General features: G+C 29.2%; 2 pseudogenes; one reads left to right on the plus strand and one right to left on the minus strand.

The window, feature by feature from the left end:
• Positions 1–511: 511 nt before the first annotated feature.
• Positions 512–1028, minus strand: LOC149062731 (uncharacterized; annotated as a pseudogene).
• Positions 1029–15823: 14795 nt separating this feature from the next.
• On the plus strand, positions 15824–19245 carry LOC149062732 (E3 SUMO-protein ligase ZBED1-like; annotated as a pseudogene).
• Positions 19246–21536: the final 2291 nt, after the last annotated feature.

Genomic DNA, 21536 nt, shown 5'->3' on the forward strand with positions numbered 1-21536 from the left:
CAGTTGTCTGAATTCCACAAATGACTGATTTTCTAAGAACAGTAGTTGGTCTATAAATAAAGTAAAGAATTTAAAAATTAATTAGATTAAGTAATTGTCATTTCCTAAAGATAAATATAAAATAATACATTTTTAAATACAATTAAAACAAAATAAAATTTTGGACTTACTTATACCTTAGGTTAGGTAACAAATTAATACAATTAACATATAAATATAAGTTTGGTTTAAATACACTGCCATTATTGTGGAACATCTTGCAATAAAAACATTGCAGATTCATACTATACTCAACAAAATTATTAGTAATTAACTCACAAAAACAATAAAAAAAAAAATTAAAAATACAATTTTAGACTTACTTATACCATGTACATTGTACATCCTTAGGTTAGGTAACAACTTAATTCAATAAACATATTAATATAATTTTGGTTAAAATATACTTTGCCTTTACCGTGGAATATCTTTACCTTTACCGTGCAATCAAATACCTCCTCGTTGAATGGCCTTACTTGATGATTGTGTTGTTTACACAAAATTAATTCATCATTATTTTGGTCAGGGGATATATGAGCAGTTGCTCGACACGGGTTCTGCGATTTTTTTTCAAGACATACCAAATATCTGTACAATTAAGACATTAAATTTTTAATTTTTTTTTTTTTAATTTACCTTTTTTATACTCACATTTTGTTCTCAGTTTTTTTATTTTTATAATAAAGGAAGCCCAGATTATCCCGTACAATTTCGGTCATTCTTTGAGTACCAAAAACTATTGTGTATGTCTCAGGCCTTTCCAAATTAAGGACTTCACATGATAGCTTTTGGGGTTCTATTTCATGTAAAATTAAATAGTAAGTGAAAGAATTACATTAAATAACTTAAATACATACCCGGATTATAATTTTCGATAGGCTCTTTAGAATCTATTTGTATATAAAAAAAAGAAATATTTATTTATAATATTTTATTATTTAAATAGTTGAATACATACTATTATCATTGTCATTATGTACCAAATCCATCATCACATAGCCATGATCATGACTAATAATCAGTGGCGTATTTGAGCCTTCACCTAGGGGGGGGGGCGATATTAAGAGGAGTAAACCACCCCCACCAATTAATACAATTTTTTTTAGACATAAAAAAACAACGCATTTTTATTATTGATTTAAGCACTTTTATTAAAGAATTTTTAATTTTTATTTACAATACAAAATCTATATTTCTTTTTTTTAGACTTGTGAAACGATTAATAACATCATCAACATTTATTACAATAGATTTTTGAATGTTTAATAATGCCAACCCTGTAAGCCGATCCTGGCCCATTTTTGATCTTAGCCAAGTTTTTAACCTATTGACAAAATAATATAAAGTAGCAAATATGGTTAATATAAGGATATAAATAATAAGAAGTGGAAAAGCCAAAAAGTGGATGTGTGAAGTCGAGGAGAGTAGTAAACGAAAATAACAAAGAGAGAATGTAACTACTATTACTAAAAACTAAATACAGAGCGATTAAGCATATGCCACATTCCGAATAATTAAAACATTTGTTTAAAGGTTGTTAGTAAGGCTTTATACAGTCGAGATAACTCGAAAAACTTGACAACTTGATTTTTTTTTTTATTCCCCTAGAACCTCGTTTACCCTAAATTCGAGTAAAATATCCCAATTAATACACATTTCGAATTCAACCATTAACTCTTCGCATTCTTTAAATATCTCTTCAAATATTAATTGGCAATTATTACGTTTATTTTCTAAATTTGAAATAATATTGTCAATACAGTTTTTAGCACATAACACATCATTATTTATGCCTTGAAGAATACGACTCATTGGAGCTGTCACACATAAAATATTCGATAAACATTGAATTGCGATTATAAATTCGCAACTGCACATAGCTGTTAATAAACTTTTAGCTTTAGATGAAGAGACAAGTTTATTCCATTCAGAAATTTTAGTTAAAGCATCAATCGTATAGGGTATAGATTTTTTAAATATCATAACACTGTCATGGCGTTCTATCCAGTTGGTCTCACATAAACTTTGTAAGCGAGGCTGACCATCCAGGACAGTTTTTAAGATAAAATTTCTTTTAGATGAACAATTGAAAAACTCTATTATTTCTTTCATTAATCCTACGCTGTTCCTAATATTTTGGACTGATGATGATTTTGAGATAGAGAGATTCAATGCATGATTTGCACATGGGCAATGGATAGCATTTTTGGCATATGATTGAATTTTTTGCACAGCTCCTCGCACTAACGATACCATAACTGAACAGCAGTCTGTTCCAATGCCCACGCAGTATTTAAGATCTAAATCAAATTTTTGTAATAATGAAATTACTGCGTCACCTAAAACTTCACCATTTAATTTTGGTTCTAAGTTTTTTTATATATATTGTATATTGTATATATATATTGTATATTGTATATTTGTATGGCGAACAGGCGAACGGAACGGAACAGTCGAACAGACACAACACATTTTCATAAATATCATAATTAATTATTTCATAGATAAGTATCTGATAAGTTATCAGTTTATCACAATGACGAAATGACCCATCGTGACCATTTAGGTAACCATTTCGACAGGTGACGTTCCGTTCCATCATTCGTTTGGCAGGACTACGTCACCCAGTCCTCGGGCCAAATGTTCCATCTTTGCGTATCATAGAGCAATCACTAATCAGTAATCCGATTTATCCGATATAATATGTATTATCAATTGAACAGTTATCACAAAAATTTCTCATAAAAAAATATTATTTATTTATTAATTAAAATATTTAGATACACTTATAAGTTCAACAATCATAAAATATTATTTTCAAAGATCTCTCGGGGGGGGGGGGGGCGATTGCCCTATCGCCCCCCCCTCAAATACGCCACTGCTAATAATACCTACAGCATCATTATATATATTATTAATTTTCAGTCTATACATCTATAATCATGATTATTTATGTTAAATGTTAATTAAATTCTTTAATTCTTACCATGCTCTTGATTGGTAAAATTATAGGCATGGTCATGATTTACAATATCTAAACAAACTTTCAAAATAATTTTTAAAAAAAATGTATAAAAAAATCAATATTATAATAATAATATTTACCGTTATTTGTTGGTACATCCATTTTAAATAATAATTTAATGTCCAAGTCAAACAAAGATTTTCAGATGTAGAATAATAATTTTTATATATATGTAGAGTATAATATAATTTTTATGTATATGTGGAGAATAATATAATTTTTGTATATATGTTGAATATAATATAATTTTTATCAATTTTAAAATAGAGATTTTTTTGTCCGATGGTTGGCAATAACTCCATGCTTTCGGAGTCTTATCAAGTTTCTCTCTCTTATCATTTTTCGGACAACTGCCGATGCCCCGTTAGGTTTTTAGATATTTTAAAGGCGAATAAAAAGGATTTTAGTATTTTTATGTTGGCAAAATTGGTCGAGTAAAAAAAAGCAATATCTTATGCGGGAATTTTATTTTTCCAAGGTTGGCTAAACTGATCTCCCGAATTTTGATTTTGATGATATCTACTGTTATCAAAATCGGGAAATCTGGAAATCTGTACCAGCCCCTAATAATTATTGAACAATGAACATACAATGATATGATTTTGAATTTGAATTATTTTGTTATTTTGTAATTAAATTTGTATATTATTATTTATTTTATTTTGTGCACAAGTATCTTAGATTATTGATATTATGTGTATTTTTATTGAGTTTTCTTTGTGTTCTGTTTTTTTCTTCTTTAGTTTTTTATATATACTCTTGTTTACGAAAACGATCTTATTTAATATGTATTTTTTGTCAGAAAAGATGGTTGCCTGTAGAACAATTAATCATTATTCATTATATTTGAATGTAGAACGTTCATAAAGTTTGTTCAAAAATTAAAAGATTGCACATAGCGCATTGAAGAATAAGATGTATCAACATCACTCAATATTATTTACTTACTTTAAACATTTTGGAATATAGTCAACCGCGTAAGTACTTTTCGCTTATTATTACCAATAGTTTCATAATTTATTTTTTTAACTTCATGAAAGTTTCTTATTCTGATGAAACAAAGTGATATTGTTTTTATTAATATTGTTATATGATTTTCTTCAGAATCAAATGTATGAAAATCAAGTTCTTTAAACAAGTGTTTGTCAATTAGGCGACTGAATACTGCTATAGCTACATTTTGTTCAAAATTGTGTTGACTAAATTTCAATATGTCACATTTCAGTCGACGATATAGCAGTTTTGTCATTTGACAAATAGTAATGACATCACTAGCTGGTGTTATTAGACCTCCACGATTTTTCTGCAGAATTAAATTAATGCGGTTATCTTGTAAGTTACCTTTATATAGTGCTGCCATGCATTCATGGCACTTAATTCGTTTCCTTACCTGAAAATTGAAATGTTATAATTTGAATTGTTTTAGTAACTTTGAAATGTTGGAAAAAGAAATAATTACCATTCGAACAACATATCCTGCAGTTAAAGCAATTGCATTTTCAGAAAATTCTGAAAGTACAAAATAATTTGGTGGCATTTCCAATCCAATGTCTAACAAGTCTTTTTGCAGTTCTTTTTCTCGGTCAATATCAAAATTAGTTAATAAACTCAAAATATCATCTAAATCTTCATTATCGCATTCTTCATTTTCGTCAAATCTTCTACTGTTTGAGATTGACAGTGTATCATTGTTTGGTGTTGTATCACAATATTTAGTTACAGGTGTTCGTGTTGCATATAGAATTGAAGTTTGGTCCAATACTTCTACATTCCCACCAGATGATTTTATACTGTGATGCATAACTAATTTTTTGTAAGCATCACTGAAATGTTTCGCTGTTGGATTGACACACCAACCTCCACGAGCCCTTACTGCATTTAAAAACAATTCCAAGTGATCCTGAGACAATTTATATGTTAGCAAATATTTAAATTGCTCAGGATTTTTAACAATAACATCTTTAAATATTTGTTTAATACTCATAGACGATATAATGATGCCCAAGAATCCAGTTTTTTTAGGATGTTCAATCATCAGCCCCTGTCCCTGTCCCCATGTAAGTGTAGATATATATGCTATTATATTATCTAAAAATATTTGTATGTCTTGAAAATTTGATAATTTGATAGGGCTTTTGGATCCACGGCCATGGGGATTTCTTGAGTTGAGTATATCGAACCACTTATCTACAAACCGTATGAATTCAGTTGTTGCTTCACTGTTTGCAAAACCATTTATTTTTAAGTCCCTACAAAAATCTATAGCATCTGCCTCACTGGAACTTAAAGTTTGAGCAGCAATATTCACCTTCATGGGAGACTGTTTCCACTCCAAATGTTTTTTTTTAAGCTTGTTACCTGCATGAAGTCCTTCTGATTCTTGAAGCATTACAAGTTTTTCAATGTAAGCCCAATCAATTTTTTCATTTTTACTATTGTAAATAACTCTCATTGAACTCCACAAATTTCTCACTAGTTTAAGTGCATGACAAGGATCTAATAAACAATGAATGACCTTAGACGAATCACTTGGATGTGGAAAATGTGTTTTTAATTGTTTTGACGTAAAATCTGCTCCCAAAGTATTAGCCATTGTGAAATGGATTGCTGGTCCGTCAAAAGTCATAGAAGGTACTTCAATATCTATAAATAATTAAAAGTATTTATTTTACATTTTATATATTTCAGAATAATCATTAATTTATTCATACCAATTTCAGAAAGTCTGTTTAAAGTTTCTATCACAATATTGGCTTTGTTTAGACCATTTAGACCTTTGTGAAAGAAGTAAGCCTCTGGAACTTTCCAATTTGAATCTATAGAAACCACCAAAATTACTAAGACTTGTGTTGCAGCCATTAATTTAGGGTCATTTGTTGTTGAATCTTTACCAATACTACTTAAACCATGAAAATGTTTACCATCCCACTCTACTTGTTTCTTAATATGCATCTCATCTAACATCAAAGAACAAAATAACTGTTTGCCATTACATTTATACTCTTCACTCTTTATTTTAAGCGCTATAAATGATTCAGTAGTAAATCCTTCGTCAACTTTTACTTCGTGATACCATGATCTCAATGTTGTTCTGTGAGGTAGACTTGATCCAAATTCAGTTCTAACAAAATCGTACGCCTTAGGCGAGTAAAAATTAAGAGTTAACGCAAATGCTCGTAATGCTGGTGAAAAACTTTTTCGTCCTCTTGTTTTAAGGCGACTAAACATTTCAGTCATAGCTGTTGGAAAAGTATCCTCTATGTATGATGAAACTTTTTCATGGAGATCACATTTTATTTTTAGTTTCCTAAGCAATAATTTAATTTTTTTAATTTGTAATCTCTGGCGTTTACATTGTTTTAATGTTGATTTAGCCTTAATTTGAAATTTATAACGATGTTGAGAAGTAATATGTTTTTTTTCTTTAATGTTGTTGGAGATGTTTCATAACAATGGTCCAAAAATAAGGCACGCCGAGCATTTGACTTAGGTGTTAATTCTTTTGTGTATGTATTAAACAAACCTATAAGTAAAATACCATTAAATTGAGTTTTATTTAAGTCACAAGTGTATTTTTTGTTTGTAACTTACTAATAACTTTTACGTTGTTTGATGCATCAGGTGTAAATGATTGTGAGCTATCATTTGTACACAGACAAAAAGAGGGAAACTTTTTTATTTGATCTTCTATTTCTATCAATTTATGTTCATAATATTGCCTTGCTTCAATCAGGTTTTTCTTTGTTACACAGCTATCACAGAATTTCTTTCGATCTGCCATACACTTTTAATTGTAAATAAATACAATTTTAAATTAGTTTTAAAGTGCTAGAATATTTTTGTCGTCAGTTGACTTATTGTTTGGTATAATTTAAAATTTCGTATTGTTTTTAATGATATTTATTATGTGAATTATTATTTAATCCCTATTATTGTTTAAAAATTTGAGGTAGAAAAAACATAGTCAATTAGGTAGCTTAAAAAAAAAAAAAATTATGCTTATAAAATTTACTTGAAAAACTGTTGGTGAAGAGTATTCTAATTGAACAGGTGTCTCAACAATATGACATAAATCATTATTTTTACTGAATTCCTATAAAATGTAAGAACAAATGTTGAACAAGAAAAACTAACAAAAACATCAAACTAATTACCTCTGAATCAAGTGATAATCCACTAGTTTTTGTTTGTACATTTCCTAATTTAATGTCAATTTCATTTACATTAGATTCCATCATATTACTCTCCTTAAAAAGTTATCAAAATATGAAAATGTGGAAATATTACAGAACTAATTTTCTTACCTGAGCATTTAAAGACAATTTTACAAAAGATTCTTCTGATGTACTTGCTTGGTTAATGGAACGTTTATTCTCATCAACAACATCCATTAAAATAATTTCCTTAAAGTAAATAATTATTTGAACTATAACAACATTTTTGTGTTTTATATTTTGCTTGATATCCTACCGGCAGAAGTAGACTAGGTAAAGCATTTATCTTTAACTTCTTAACATTAACATTTACTCCTTCTCGATTGAAGTCACTGTTTAAAAAGTGATGCTGACATACGAAGTAATTTTTTCCTGGTTCAATATTTAATAACCCTATAGCACTTTTCCATTGGTCTGCTCTTTTCATATCACCAAATGGAATTCTAAGTATATTTTAGGCATTTAAAATTATATAATTTTATTTTTAATATTTTGTATTGTACTAAAAAAAATGTATTTAAATATTATAAATGTTGTACAAATTGGCTTTTTAAGTGTCAATTGATCATATATTTGGTATTAATGTCTCTTAAATACATTTTTGTATTAATGTTTTGTATGTTTCTTATATATTGCAAATTTTTATTTAGTTTATACCCAATGAAAAAAAAAATACAGCCAATTTTACAATAGCTTAATTCACCATATTTAATAGCAGTTTCATTTATACCATGAAATAATTAACTTTTTGAAGTTAATATATCAGTTGTTATTTAGCTTATGGAAAATTTTTTGCTATTATAAAATAATTAAATTCATAAACTATTTGTCAAATATTATAAATAAAAATACTGTAGTTTACTTGAACATGCTGAGTCCTTTGACATTTTTCAATCCACAATTCGGAACACAGCATTTTCGCACCATATTAAATAGAATTTAATATCTGATTCTTAATTAAATTTAACAATTAATTAAGCTTTGGAAATTTAATTTATGATAATAAATGTTGAAACAGTTAAGCACTTGTATAGTTGGGTATAATTAATTACAACACTAAAGTTAGTACCTACATAATATTATACACCTTCATAAGTAAAATAAGAATGTTAGTTTTCAGAGTACCCATTGTAGGAACTTTTCATGGAATGTTATCAACCATAACCAGCCTAATTGTATTATAATTGTAATGATAACTGGTATAATTGTATTATAATTGAAATTGAAATGGAATCCCAAAAATAACATTTTCAGCTAGCTGAGAAGGCCCTAGACATAGAAAATCACTGAAGTGATTACCGATTTCAGAGATAATATTGTTGAAATTATATAAAACGCACCTATAGATCAGTCAAAACTCATAATAATTACCCAAAGAGGCAAAGAAAAAACAATTCATTGATTAATTTAGCACATTTATTATTTAAATGAATTTGTACATTTATTATTACAATTAATAATTTTAATTAGTTACATCATTTATTAATTTTCATTGATTATTGGGTAGTCTTTGTTTTTCTTTTTGTCAAATTGCAACTTCAACATTATATTGAGTATTCAGAATAGGAAGCTTTATATATTCATAAAAAAATATCTACAGTTCAGCGGATTAATGCTCTTTGAATGGCCTTTCCAATTTCTGATTATCTAAAAACATAATTTAAAAAATAGCGGTATAATGTTTCAATGAATTATTGTTTACTCCATGAAACCGGAATCAATATGGCGCCGTCCGTAGGGTGGACATGTTTTAAGATTCTATGCGCCTTCCATGTATAGAGTTCAGTGTAACATTATTATTGACCGTTGTTCTTTTTATGTACAATTCAAATACATATTTACAATTAATTTGTTGAATTTAAGACAGTGTATTTCTACGCTTCATCTAAACTTTCAGCTATTGTGACTTGTGAGGCTAAAACACTACACACCGATTGCCATTGATTCAATAAAATAAAAAACATGTTTAAGTACCTACCTATAGTTGTCTGTTATTTTGTTATTTAGCAACTCTTTGACATAATATTACATTATAACGATTTTGCTGAACAATTAACAACATTTTTTGAATTATAGCTTTCTATATGTTTAATGTCTATTTACCTATATAGTAGCCTAAACTTAACACGAACACTAATATAATATATTTGATTATTATTCGCTTACAACTCCATACGCAATGCGTCATCCATATGTGCAACAATATGCTTTATTAAAATAAGGTTTATGTTTGTCTTAAAGGACCATGAAACAAAAAAAATGAATATGGTTCAATTAATATATAGTGAGTTAATATAACTAACAGTGGTACTAAAATTTGTATACGTCGTTTGTTAAGGCGCTAGAGCCAAAGAAAGATAGCCGCGTGACGTCACAAGATCACACGGCGCGGCGGCGGCGTATACTTTTACACAGGAATCCCCGAAGCGGTCTTGGTTATTTTTTAAAATTTTTTGTTATATTCAATAAAAATTAAGACAATTATCATAAGTCTGTGGGTTTTATTGTTTTAATAAATATTAGTGTACGTTTTGTCTTTTTACTAAATTTAAATGTACGTTATTAATTTTTATTACCTTTATTAACTATGATATTAGAATTTAGAATAGAAATTGATGTAATATTATTTCGATATTTCACATGGTACATATATACTTTTAGATAGATGATTAGATAAAGAAATATATTTCAGATGAATTCGTTTTGGCATGTATTTTAGCCTTACATTATAAGATTCCAAGCGGCCTGCAGTATGCACAAAATGTTTTGCATGTGGCAAATCTTTTATAAAATCTTTGGCAGTTACAATTTTTTTTAATGCATAGTATGATTCGCTATCGGATTTTAACCATAATTTTTTATTTATTTCTTCATCTGTTAATGGATCATGATCGCATGTTTTTGCTACTCCATTTTCTTCCCATTCATGTTCATTTTTTATGTGATGTAGTAGAGACGTGAATTTTTTAACTAATAATTGACCGTCACCTTTGCAGTTTTGTGAAGCCCGCCAAAGATGATCATTAATACTACTTCTCCATAAATATGCATCTTCGTGTTTTTTTTCTAAGGTTTTCATTTTTTTCATCAAACTTTTAGATAGGTGCCACACATCAAATTCGTGTTGTATTTCAGGATGTTATGTTCTAATGTAAAAACGAATTCCTTTATGTCGATCAGTAAGAAACAATTTAATATTAAAATTTTGGTTTTTGGTCAGATCATCAAGTAATAATTCATAACCTTTTCTTTCCAAGTCTCCTTTTACCATACCTTTTTGAACAAGTTTAAAGTCTACTATTTTTCCACTACGTAAATCCATTATTGAATTAGTAAATACTACATTAGTAAATTACTATACCTCGTAAAACAAAATCCCAACGATGAAAATATTTCCGTTTACGGAGACGTATAAATGTAAAATGCGGTTGATCGACGTTCGTTAACATAGAATAAGTCTTATTTTAGATAAAAACATAATTAACCAAATAGAGTATTTGTATAGGCATGTCTGTTCATTGTTGTGACTACGAAGTTACTCGTATTTATAATATAATTGAATATAACAAAATTTATAAATAAATAATCTAGACCGCGTCGGCGATTCCTGCATAAAAGTATACGCCGCCGCCGCGCCGTGTGATCTTGTGACGTCACGCAGCTATCTCTCTCTTTGGCTCTAGCGTCTTAACGAATCGACCTATACAAATTTTAGAACCACCGATAGTTAAAGTAATTGACTAACTATTAATTAAGCCAAAATAATTTTTTCGTTTCATGGTCCTTTAATAATACTCCCCTTACCTTGCAACGCTACCTAGTACTTAGTCAGTGGCGCAACTAATTGGCTAAGTCCTCCCCCCCCTATGATTACAATTAAGTCGCACATAAAAAAATGTTCCTTATTGATTTAGATATAAGCCCCCTGTTCGCGCCGCGATTAAATTAGGCTATCGCGTTTTGCTAATCGCTGTGCGACGGCACCTGTCGTAATCTGGTCTCCCGTCTCCTCCATCCACCACTTAGCCATGTCGGCTCCAACTATTCCGATACTGATTATGTTTATTTAATTTCTTTGTTTTTGTCTTTTGTCTTTTGTGTAATCAATTATTAATTATTATTCGGCCTTTTGCCTGGATTTATATTCTCATTGTGTTTCTCTTGTTTTATCTGTTCTGCGGCCAACGCCCTTATTATCTGAATTATTATTATTATTATTATTATTTTTTTTTTTGTCGTCTGTGATGCTCGCTATTAAAGCGACTCAACGTTTTTGTTGTTGTTGAGATAGTTATATTGTAAGTCGCATTGAGCGCATCGTGAACATTATTCTTGCCGTGATAAACACAAGTTTGAGCTTTTTGTATGTACCTTCATTGTGAAGAACAATAAATTACTGTGTACACCAAGGCGCATCTCGTAAGTTTATTTAAATCTAATTCCTCACGTCATCCATTTGTTGGCCAGTAAATCCCGCATATGGGTGTCGCACTGTCATTGCTGTCGAGGCCATCTTTCCATCAGCGTGAGCGCGCCGTTGCGTAAGTCCGCCAGCACCCACTGTGGGTGTGTGAGAGGCCGCCCAGGTCGTCGAGTCCCGCAGTCCTGTTCACCTCTTCGGCAGACCACCACCGTGACCGGACTTCAAATAGCTTTAAGTTTTAGTTTTAAGTATTGTCCCATGGTTTTGTGAGCTCTAGGGTCATTGCACCAGACCGGATCGATCACAGAGACCCCCGCCCCATAACTAAACTGAAGCATCCTAAGTCCAAACTCCCTTGTCCCATTCCTCGGTGTCGTCGTGCCCGTCTAGTTGCCTATCCGGACGGAATTTAGGCGTAGGCATACCAGGTAGTCTACCCGACCAATACGTGGCGGTCAAGTAGGCAGTGGCTTAGTTGTTGGCGTAGTGTGGCTTGGTGGAAACAGAATAGTTTGGCTCGTACACCCCCTATGGTTTTTTTTAAATAGATAGTTTTGTTTGGTAGGCTGTAGACCCCAGAATTTTAACCCTAGTTGCGCAAAAAATATACTAGGTATAAAAAACACCAAAATCTTATAAAAATAAATTGTTGTGTTTGAGGTCTTATAAAATTGTCTATAATAAAATTTGAACACAATAATTTTTATATTTATCTTATGGTCCGAACGATATACAATATACGTAATGGCTATAAAATTTAGTAAGAGACTAATAAATAATTACATAGCAAATGATAACATTTTTTTTTTAAACATAATATAATACAGTTGTATGCTGGCATTAATTTCAGATGGTTTATGACAAATTGAAGGGACTCATTACTCATTTGTAAAACTTCTTCAGAGGCGCACACAAAGCTACCTAAGAAATTATTTTATACACCTTATGATACAACTAATAGAGGTCTAAAAATTTAATTAAATTCATATAACATGAGGTGACTTGAGCCATATTGAAAATATTATTCTCACAATTTAACATTAATTTATTAACTATATTTTTTCAATACAATATTTATTTTTAATTTTACCATAGCTTGTATAGTAGGCATACATACATATAACTGATTTGTCTTATTTTCATGAATTAGCTTTTAAAAGGATTTTTTTTTTTTTAATTTCTATTAAAAACTATTTCACATTAGTTTTGAGTTAACTGTAACAAGTCAATAATCATAATTTTAAATATACATCATATATAAATATATATATTGGAAATTGGAACCAGTAACATAGTAGAGCTTAGTTTGTAATAAATATTTTAGTTACAAAAGAACTTTAAAGCGACATTCAATTACTTGTGGCTCTAAGGAATCAAAAAATATTAATAGCGTGCAATGCCCTGATTTGACGTGTCATAAGTTATTCACCAACAAAAAAATGTTAAAATTTCATATAGAGTCAGACCATGGTGTGAGATTACAAAATGAACTGTCGGAGTGTCGGACAGAATAAAAACATTACATGCCTGGATTGTCATCGAACAATTAATTTCCAAAGTAGATCTACATGTCCATCGTCAATGGTATGAATTTAAAATTTCTTAACCTTGACGTTTTGTTTTTTTACTCAATATTCTGTTTTAATACTCAGATAGTAGTAACAGAAGTAGAATCTGTCAGTGTAGAGTTTTGTAGTACTCATTTCGGCCATACTATGAATCTTGGTAGATGTAATTTAACACTTGAAGAAAGAGCCATGATTGCAGGTAATCTTAATTTACACCATATATTATTGTAAATGTGAATAAAGGACAAGTGTTACTGGGTTCTTGTGCTTTTTCAATATCGATTTGAATATCACTTTCTTTGTCAATAATTAAATTATGAAGTACACATGTAGCCTGTGTAATGATTGTAGCTCTATCAGGCTGCACCAACATTTTATTCTCAAATACATTAAACCGCTTTGTTAGTATGCCAAAAGCACACTCCACAATTCTTCTCGCTCGTGATTGCCGGTAGTTATAAATTCGTTTTAAATTTGTAAGTTGTCTACGTGCAAATGGTTTTATTAAATCGGCTTTTAAAGGATACGCTTCGTCCGCGACAAAAACAAATGGAAATTTATACTCTTAATCTTTATTTATTTTTCTTGGCTTAGGTAAAAACAATTTATTAGCTTCTAGTAATTTTCCAAAATTTGATTCCAAAAATGATGGTAACTGTTTATTGTTTGTGTATTCTTTTATGTTTGTCTAGTCTTGTCTTGCCTTGACTTGACTAACTGATATGAGCATATATAAAACAAATTGTTTTTAGTTGACTTAAACAAAAAATACTAATGCTGCTTAACGCAGTTTTGCTCTTTTGGTGTGCGGCCGGCCATAGAAAACCTGTTTGTTTTTGTCTGTTTTTTAAGTAATTCATTTAAGCATAGATTATACATACACTAGATAGCCCACTCAATAGTAATTTAGTGCCGCTCATAATATTTGTGATTTGGATTCCAAAGAAATTAGTTTGGATTCCGGACAATAGATGTCGCATTATCAAAAATAATTTGTATATTGTATGTTTATACTGTTCATAGTTTACCATTACCACTCGTCGATATCAATTATCAAATATTATAATTTATACAATGACTACAATGAAAATTCAAAATGTTCGACTTTGTGGAATCGTCTTCCTGTTCCTATAAATTATAATATAATACCTAACCCTATGTCCCTATATAGTTAGTACCTATGGAAATAAATAATAGTACAATAATGCATTTTATCTTTAAAACAAAACGATCAGTGATTTAATGAGTGTTATTTATTTTTTATGGTAATATAATATTTTAAGTGCATAATAATATTATAATGTTACTTTCAGAATTAAATTTATTTTTCTTTGTTTTAACTAAAACGTCTTAAGATTTTTGTTTCAAATAAATTTTGAATCGGATTGTATTTTATGATTGATATTGAGAATACTACTAATCATAAATTATTATGTTGACATATGAATATATCACCTAAGTAATTTTAAACATATACATTACACAACATAGGTACCTATACAAGATTCACTAGTAGTTGGATACTTATTCTTCGAAAGTGTATCAAACTTTAAATACCTAGGACTAGGAGACCCGTGTGAAGTTAAGGCGCGGTCGCACGATGATAGCAAAACATGTCTGTGAAGTTAGCTCCCGGACGCGAAATTTTAAAACATGCTACGCCTGATCATTTAACCAATGATCTGCGCATGCGTGTGGACTTGTTATTTTCAAGTCAATTTATAGTCTGATACACGAATACACGATTATCATTATATCTGTGATTATATCTTGGCTGATATCACATCACAGATAAAATATAAATGTATGTAATAATATATGTATCACATATAGCCGCCGAATTCATATTAGAATAAAAATAGAAATATATACCTATAAAAATAAAACATATTATTATAATATGCGCATACCATAGACATAATAGATTATGTCTATGGCGCATACGTAATATTTATATTTGATAATATTATGATTTGCCGCCAGAATTCATTTAATATTATAATAATCTTGAACAATGAACTTGAACTATATAGTTGATCCATACTAATACTGTAGGCCTGCGCGGTTATAACAATTAATCGATTATTCATATAATTAATCGATTATATCGGTGATTTCACTATAGTTTAAAACACCGATTAATTGCTTTTACGATTAAATCGGATTAATATCGATATATCGACCAATCGTTAATCGATAAATGATTATAAATTTCATAAGTTAATCAGGTTAATCAAGTTAAAACTGAAGCCGCTTAAATATACGTATAACCACTTAAACCACTATAATCTCAGCTGTGTCAAATTATTAAAACGTTGGTCACATTGTTTCATTGTTTCTTGGAAAACGGTTGCTTGCGCGCCGGCTACCACGCCACAGCTATATACTTATACTATATAGTGCCCAATCCAATTGTAGTCCTGTTTACTATTTTCAATTTTGTATTTTCTAGTTTATTTTGTTACTTATTGGTTAATTGGTTTGCGCTTTGGGTGTCGCCATTTTTTCCGCTGTCAATTTTTGAACGTTGAGTTGTTGAATACTATTAATTATTATGAGTCAAGTGTGAGATGCGTTTTCTAAAGATGAATGTGGCCGTAGAGCTACATGCAGTATTTGCGGTAAAAGCATATCAAACGCAGGGACGAACACCACTAACTTGTGGAATCATTTGAAGGGTGTTCATAAAGCAAAATTCAACGAATTAGATCGTTTAAAAAGAGGAGTACAAAATATGTTTGATACATCCGATTTCGAAGACACAGAGTAAATTATTTTTTAATACTTTTATTCTGGCTTTATTAATAGTTTAGTAGAAACTAGAGCAGAGTTATTGACTTATTGTAGCACTTGTTTATTTCTTTTTCATACCTATAATAGTGGGCAGTAAGTTGCTAACCGTTTTAAATACAAATATTATATGTATAATACTTAACTACCAAATAATAAACTTAATTGAGTTTTATATGTAAGGCCGAATTTAATTGTATTAGAAACATATAAAAAAGTCTAATCAATGTTTAAATATTTAATAATCGGTACCTACGTCCTACCTGCACATTTCTACTACCTATTACCTTATTCAAATTTAATGTTTGTTAAAAAATAAGACTTAGATTGGTAAATACTACAGTAACTGAAATTAAATTTTTCCTTCTACAGGATGTTTCATTATTTAAACAATATTCTTAACTTCAATATGAAATAAATGTATTTATATGGTTATTGGTTATGATTATTAATAAGTTTTTAGTTGGTAGGTATGTTAGTTTGCCAACTTTGTTAGTTTCCTTGCTTTTATAGAAAAAAAATGTCCTACAATGAAAATGAAAATTCAATTAACAATAATAATGATTGATGAAGAAGGTTTTTAATTTATAAGAGAAATACATTTCTTATTTAACGTTTAATTGCAATGATGTACTATGTAGTCCCATTTTATAATTGTAAAGGTCACTAACTTTTAAGTATTACTAATACTTTCAGGCTCCAGCACTATAAATTTCATTGTTTCATTTAATTTTAACTTGTTTATATTATTATAAAATCAAAAACATTGTAAATAATTATTAGTTTATAATTATAATCACATTTTTATGTTTTATTTATTATTTTAAATATTATTTTATTTTATTATTAAATTTTATTATACAGTCAGGCCTCCGAATCTAAGAGTGTGAGGTTTATAAGAAAAAAAAATATGATATTTACTTCAGATTATATTGTAAGGCTATGTATTATGTAAACTTCGTATGATAAATGTAATCGTTGAGATATTATAATTTAATATTAAAATCTCAATAAAAAAAATAATAAAATAAAATAAAAAATATTATCATTTGTTTATTTTAGTTTGATTACATTACCTATTTTGAATTAAAATTGATTATAGAAATTATTATACATACATTTTATACATTTGTTTTAGAACACTTTCATCAACAGCTTCAACATTAATAGCATCAACGTCATCAACATTTAGTTCAACGGTATCTCAAGTGTTACCAGCTTCTTCAACATTTTTAGAACCTTTTCCTGATACGATCACAAATATAAATGACAAAAAACAAACTTCAATGAAGATGTTTATTACTAGTCAAGCAACTAAATTAAAATTGGACAAAATACTTGCCTATACTATAGCAATTGATATGATGCCATATAATGTTGTTGATAGGGAAGGGTTCCAACTTTATACTCGAGCTTTATGTCCTAGTTATAAATTACCAAGTAGGAGAACATTGACGGATAGAAGAATACCGGATTTGTATAAAGAAACCAAACTAGTAGTTGAGAACATATTATCAAATTTGTCATTCTTTTCACTTACCACTGATTGTTGGACATCGGTATCTAACAAACCTTTTATGGCTGTAACTTGTCATTATTTGAACACAGAATTTAAATTAGATAATGTTTGTCAGGGATGTCAAGAACTAATTGAAAATCATACAAGTGAAAACTTATCTGATGCATTGCAATTAATGTTACTGGAGTATAACAAAGATATTGATTTAAGTATTGGAGCAATTACTACTGACTATGGAGCAAATATATTGAAAGCTGTTAAAAACCTTAATGTTCCTCATGTACCTTGCTTTGGCCACAGTTTTAATACTGCAGTTAAAAATGTTTTCAAACTAGAACAAGTGAAGTCTACTATAGATAAAATAAAATACATCCAAAATATATTTGCCTATAGTTGAAAATCAGTTCGAGAGATGGCCATTGAACAAAAAAGATTTGACTTAAAACAAGTGAAATTTCCATCATATTCCAAGACTAGGTGGTGGTCTATGCTTGATCTTATTTTAGTTGTTCTGTCTCAAGAACCGGCCTTAGCATCATTCTTAAGAACGTATAATAACGGATGTTTTAAAGATCGAATGATTAATGAACATGATGTGAAAATTCTTAAGACACTGATAGACGTTCTTCAACCTATTAGACACATATCTGATAACCTTGCAGGTGAATCATACGTTACAGCTTCTGCGATACTTCCTGTCATTAGTATGATTAAAGTTAAACTAACTGAATGTGATGCTGAAGCTGGAGCAAATGAAAATAATAATATAGATATTGATTTTAAAAAAAAAACTGTTGACAATTGTTATTGATTTACTAAATTCACGTTACATGAATAATGATATATTAAAATTGTCGACTGCGTTGGATCCTAGATTTAAATTTCATCACATTCAGTTTGGCCTTGTTGATGATGAAATTAAAGAAATGATGGAAGCAAATTGTAAAAAGGCTTGGACTCATTGGAAATCAAAAACAACTGTGAATTTTGGATGTGATGAACCACCATCAAAAAATAAATTGACTGGTTTATCAGCCATTTTCAATGTGGAAATTGAATCACAATTAAATCCTGGGGTAAGTTATACGTTTTTTAAACTAATAAATAAAGCAATGTCTTTAAATTTCTATTGTCTAAATAGTGTACATTTATTTATTTATAAAAAGTATGTTTTGATGTTTGATTAAAGTTTGTTAAAAAGGCAGATTTATGATTTTACCTGTTTAAATAATATAACTATAAATCACTACAGTATATCTCTATATTATAGTATGAATAAATTTAATATTTCTATTAATAATTGGTTGTTTAAATTTAGTTGTAGTTTAATTGTATTTATATTATAATAATTTATATATTATATTTAGGTAGTCACTACTGAACAACTAATTCAAAGAGAAATTCACACATACTTTGAACTTCCAAAAGTCTCATTTGAGAGAGACCCAATTACTTGGTGGTCACTAAACTATAGTATGTTTCCATATCTTTCTATCTTAGTAAGAGAAGTGTTGTGTTGTCAAGCCACTAGTATTGCTTCAGAAAGAGTCTTCAGCAAAGCTGGTCATATTGTAAGTGACCAAAGGGCAGCACTAACGGAAGAACATTGCAGTCAGTTGATATTCATATCCATGAATAAAAAACATGTAAAAATACCCATTTTATAAAAAATTAATGTTATATAGATTTTAGGTAGCCCTATACCTATACTCCTATTTTAAACAGTTCCTTTGTTTTTTTTTTTTTAAATTTCTATATGATATTACTTATGTTTTATTTTAACAGTTTCTTGTTTATTACGTTATTCTTATAATTTTTATAATAAACAAAAATAATAATACATATTGTGTAATTTTGACTACCCAATAATCAGTATTCCAATATCCATTATATTAGAGTAATATAATTTGCTACCATATTATATATTTTGAAATTAATTAGTTATTTAACTCGATTGTTGAATTTTATTATGATATCAATATTCAATGTATTATTTAGAAATCGATTATTTAATTAATTGATGATAGGATTAATCGATTGATAATAAATCGATAATGGAATTAATCGATTGATAATAAATCGATTATCAAATTAATCGATTATTAAATTAATCGATTGATAATAAATCGATCATTGAATTAATCGTTTGATTAATCGGATTTCCGATTAACCGCTAAAATCGATTCAAACTGATAATTGATAATCGGTTGTGTCAAATAATAATCGCGCAGTCCTAACTAATAGTACTACTGTGTATTGTTCTGTGGTAAGGTAACTAATAGTTAATGATTTTTAAATTACAAAGTGTAGTTTAAATAGTTTAATCATGAATAATGAAAATAAGAAGGTAAGCAAAAAATTTAAATATACAGTTTTCAGCTAATTAATAGCAAAACATAATGAGTTCTCATGAGTCATGACAACAAAATAATGCATACAACTATATATCTATTATAGTTCCTATATTGCTGTTCAACCAAAAACTTAAATTAAAAAGATTTGTATAATTTATAAAATTATAAAATGAATGTTTAGTTCTGTTGTAGACAGGTCCTTTCATAATTCTAACAGCAACAATCTTACTATGAATCACACAGTCTATAAAAGCATAGACGTGCGCAGAGTTTAAGTTCGGGGCGTGCCCGTGGAAAATTTGAATAATACATTATACACACATAGATTATATTATAACTTATTTATTAATTATTATTGGTTACTGGTTAGTATATAATATTTACAGATTCATACGTCTATTTTCTAAGGTATTGAACTCATCGATGACAGAATCCAAGTTTATCCCACTTGTCAACTCTTGTTCGGTGAATAGTAAAAGTAACGAATCTAATCGTTCCTGTTTCATCGTACTTCTAAGTTTTGATTTTACAATTGTCATTTTGGAAAAGACTCGTTCGCATGTACAACTAGTGACTGGTATAATAGTAAACAATTGTAAGGTTTTATAAAAACAACACGGACATTTCTCCAGCCCCCCCCCCCCCCCAACACCAATAATGTTTATTAAAACATAACTTAAGGTTTGTAAGTCGTTTGTAAAGTTTTGTAAAAACAAAATTTTCGTTTGTAAAGAAAACCGAAAAAAGTTATGACCATTTCAGGGTAAGGGGGCTGGAGAAATGGGTGAAAACCACAGGAATTGGAAAAACCAAACTTTTTCGGCTCAGTAATTTGTAAGTCGTTTGTAAAGTTTTGTAAAAACAAAATTTTCGTTTGTAAAGAAAACCGAAAAAAGTTATGACCATTTCAGGGTGGGGGGGCTGGAGAAATGGGTGAAAACCATGGGATTTGGAAAAACCAAACTTTTTTCGGCTCAGTCGTTTGTAAGTCGTTTGTAAAGTTTTGTAAAAACAAAATTTTCGTTTGTAAAGAAAACCGAAAAAAGTTATGACCATTTCAGGGTAGGGGGGCTGGAGAAATGGGTGAAAACCACAGGATTTGGAAAAACCAAACTTTTTTCGGCTCAGTGGTTTGTAAGTCGTTTGTAAAGTTCTGTAAAAACAAAATTTTCGTTTGTAAAGAAAACCGAAAAAAGTTATGACCATTTCAGGGTGGGAGGCTGGGGAAATTGGGTCCAAGTCGGTCACAATCTGTTTTTTTATTCATAAACTCTAAAGAAGTGATACTTACTATGTATTCTTCAATAATTATTGAACTTCAATGGCTTATTTGTGGTTTATTGTTTTTCGTCTATGTAAGTCTGATACATCTGATTATGCTGATACTTTTTTTTAAATTGTATTACGATAAAAATATTGCTTATAAATATCATGAATTTAGAGCGCGGATTTGTATGTACTTAAAAGTATCGAAATATGCCATATAATATGCAGTAATAATCATGAAAATATGCAACAAATATGCAGTCAAAATAATGAAAATATGTAAAAAAATATGCAGTCAAAATTATGAAAATATGTAAAATATATGCAAGAAATTTTTA

This window comes from Diuraphis noxia, unplaced genomic scaffold (assembly GCF_037042655.1).
Source record: "Diuraphis noxia isolate RWA-SAM2 unplaced genomic scaffold, SU_Dnox_SAM2 contig0001, whole genome shotgun sequence".
NCBI classification, from domain to species: Eukaryota; Metazoa; Arthropoda; class Insecta; order Hemiptera; family Aphididae; genus Diuraphis; species Diuraphis noxia.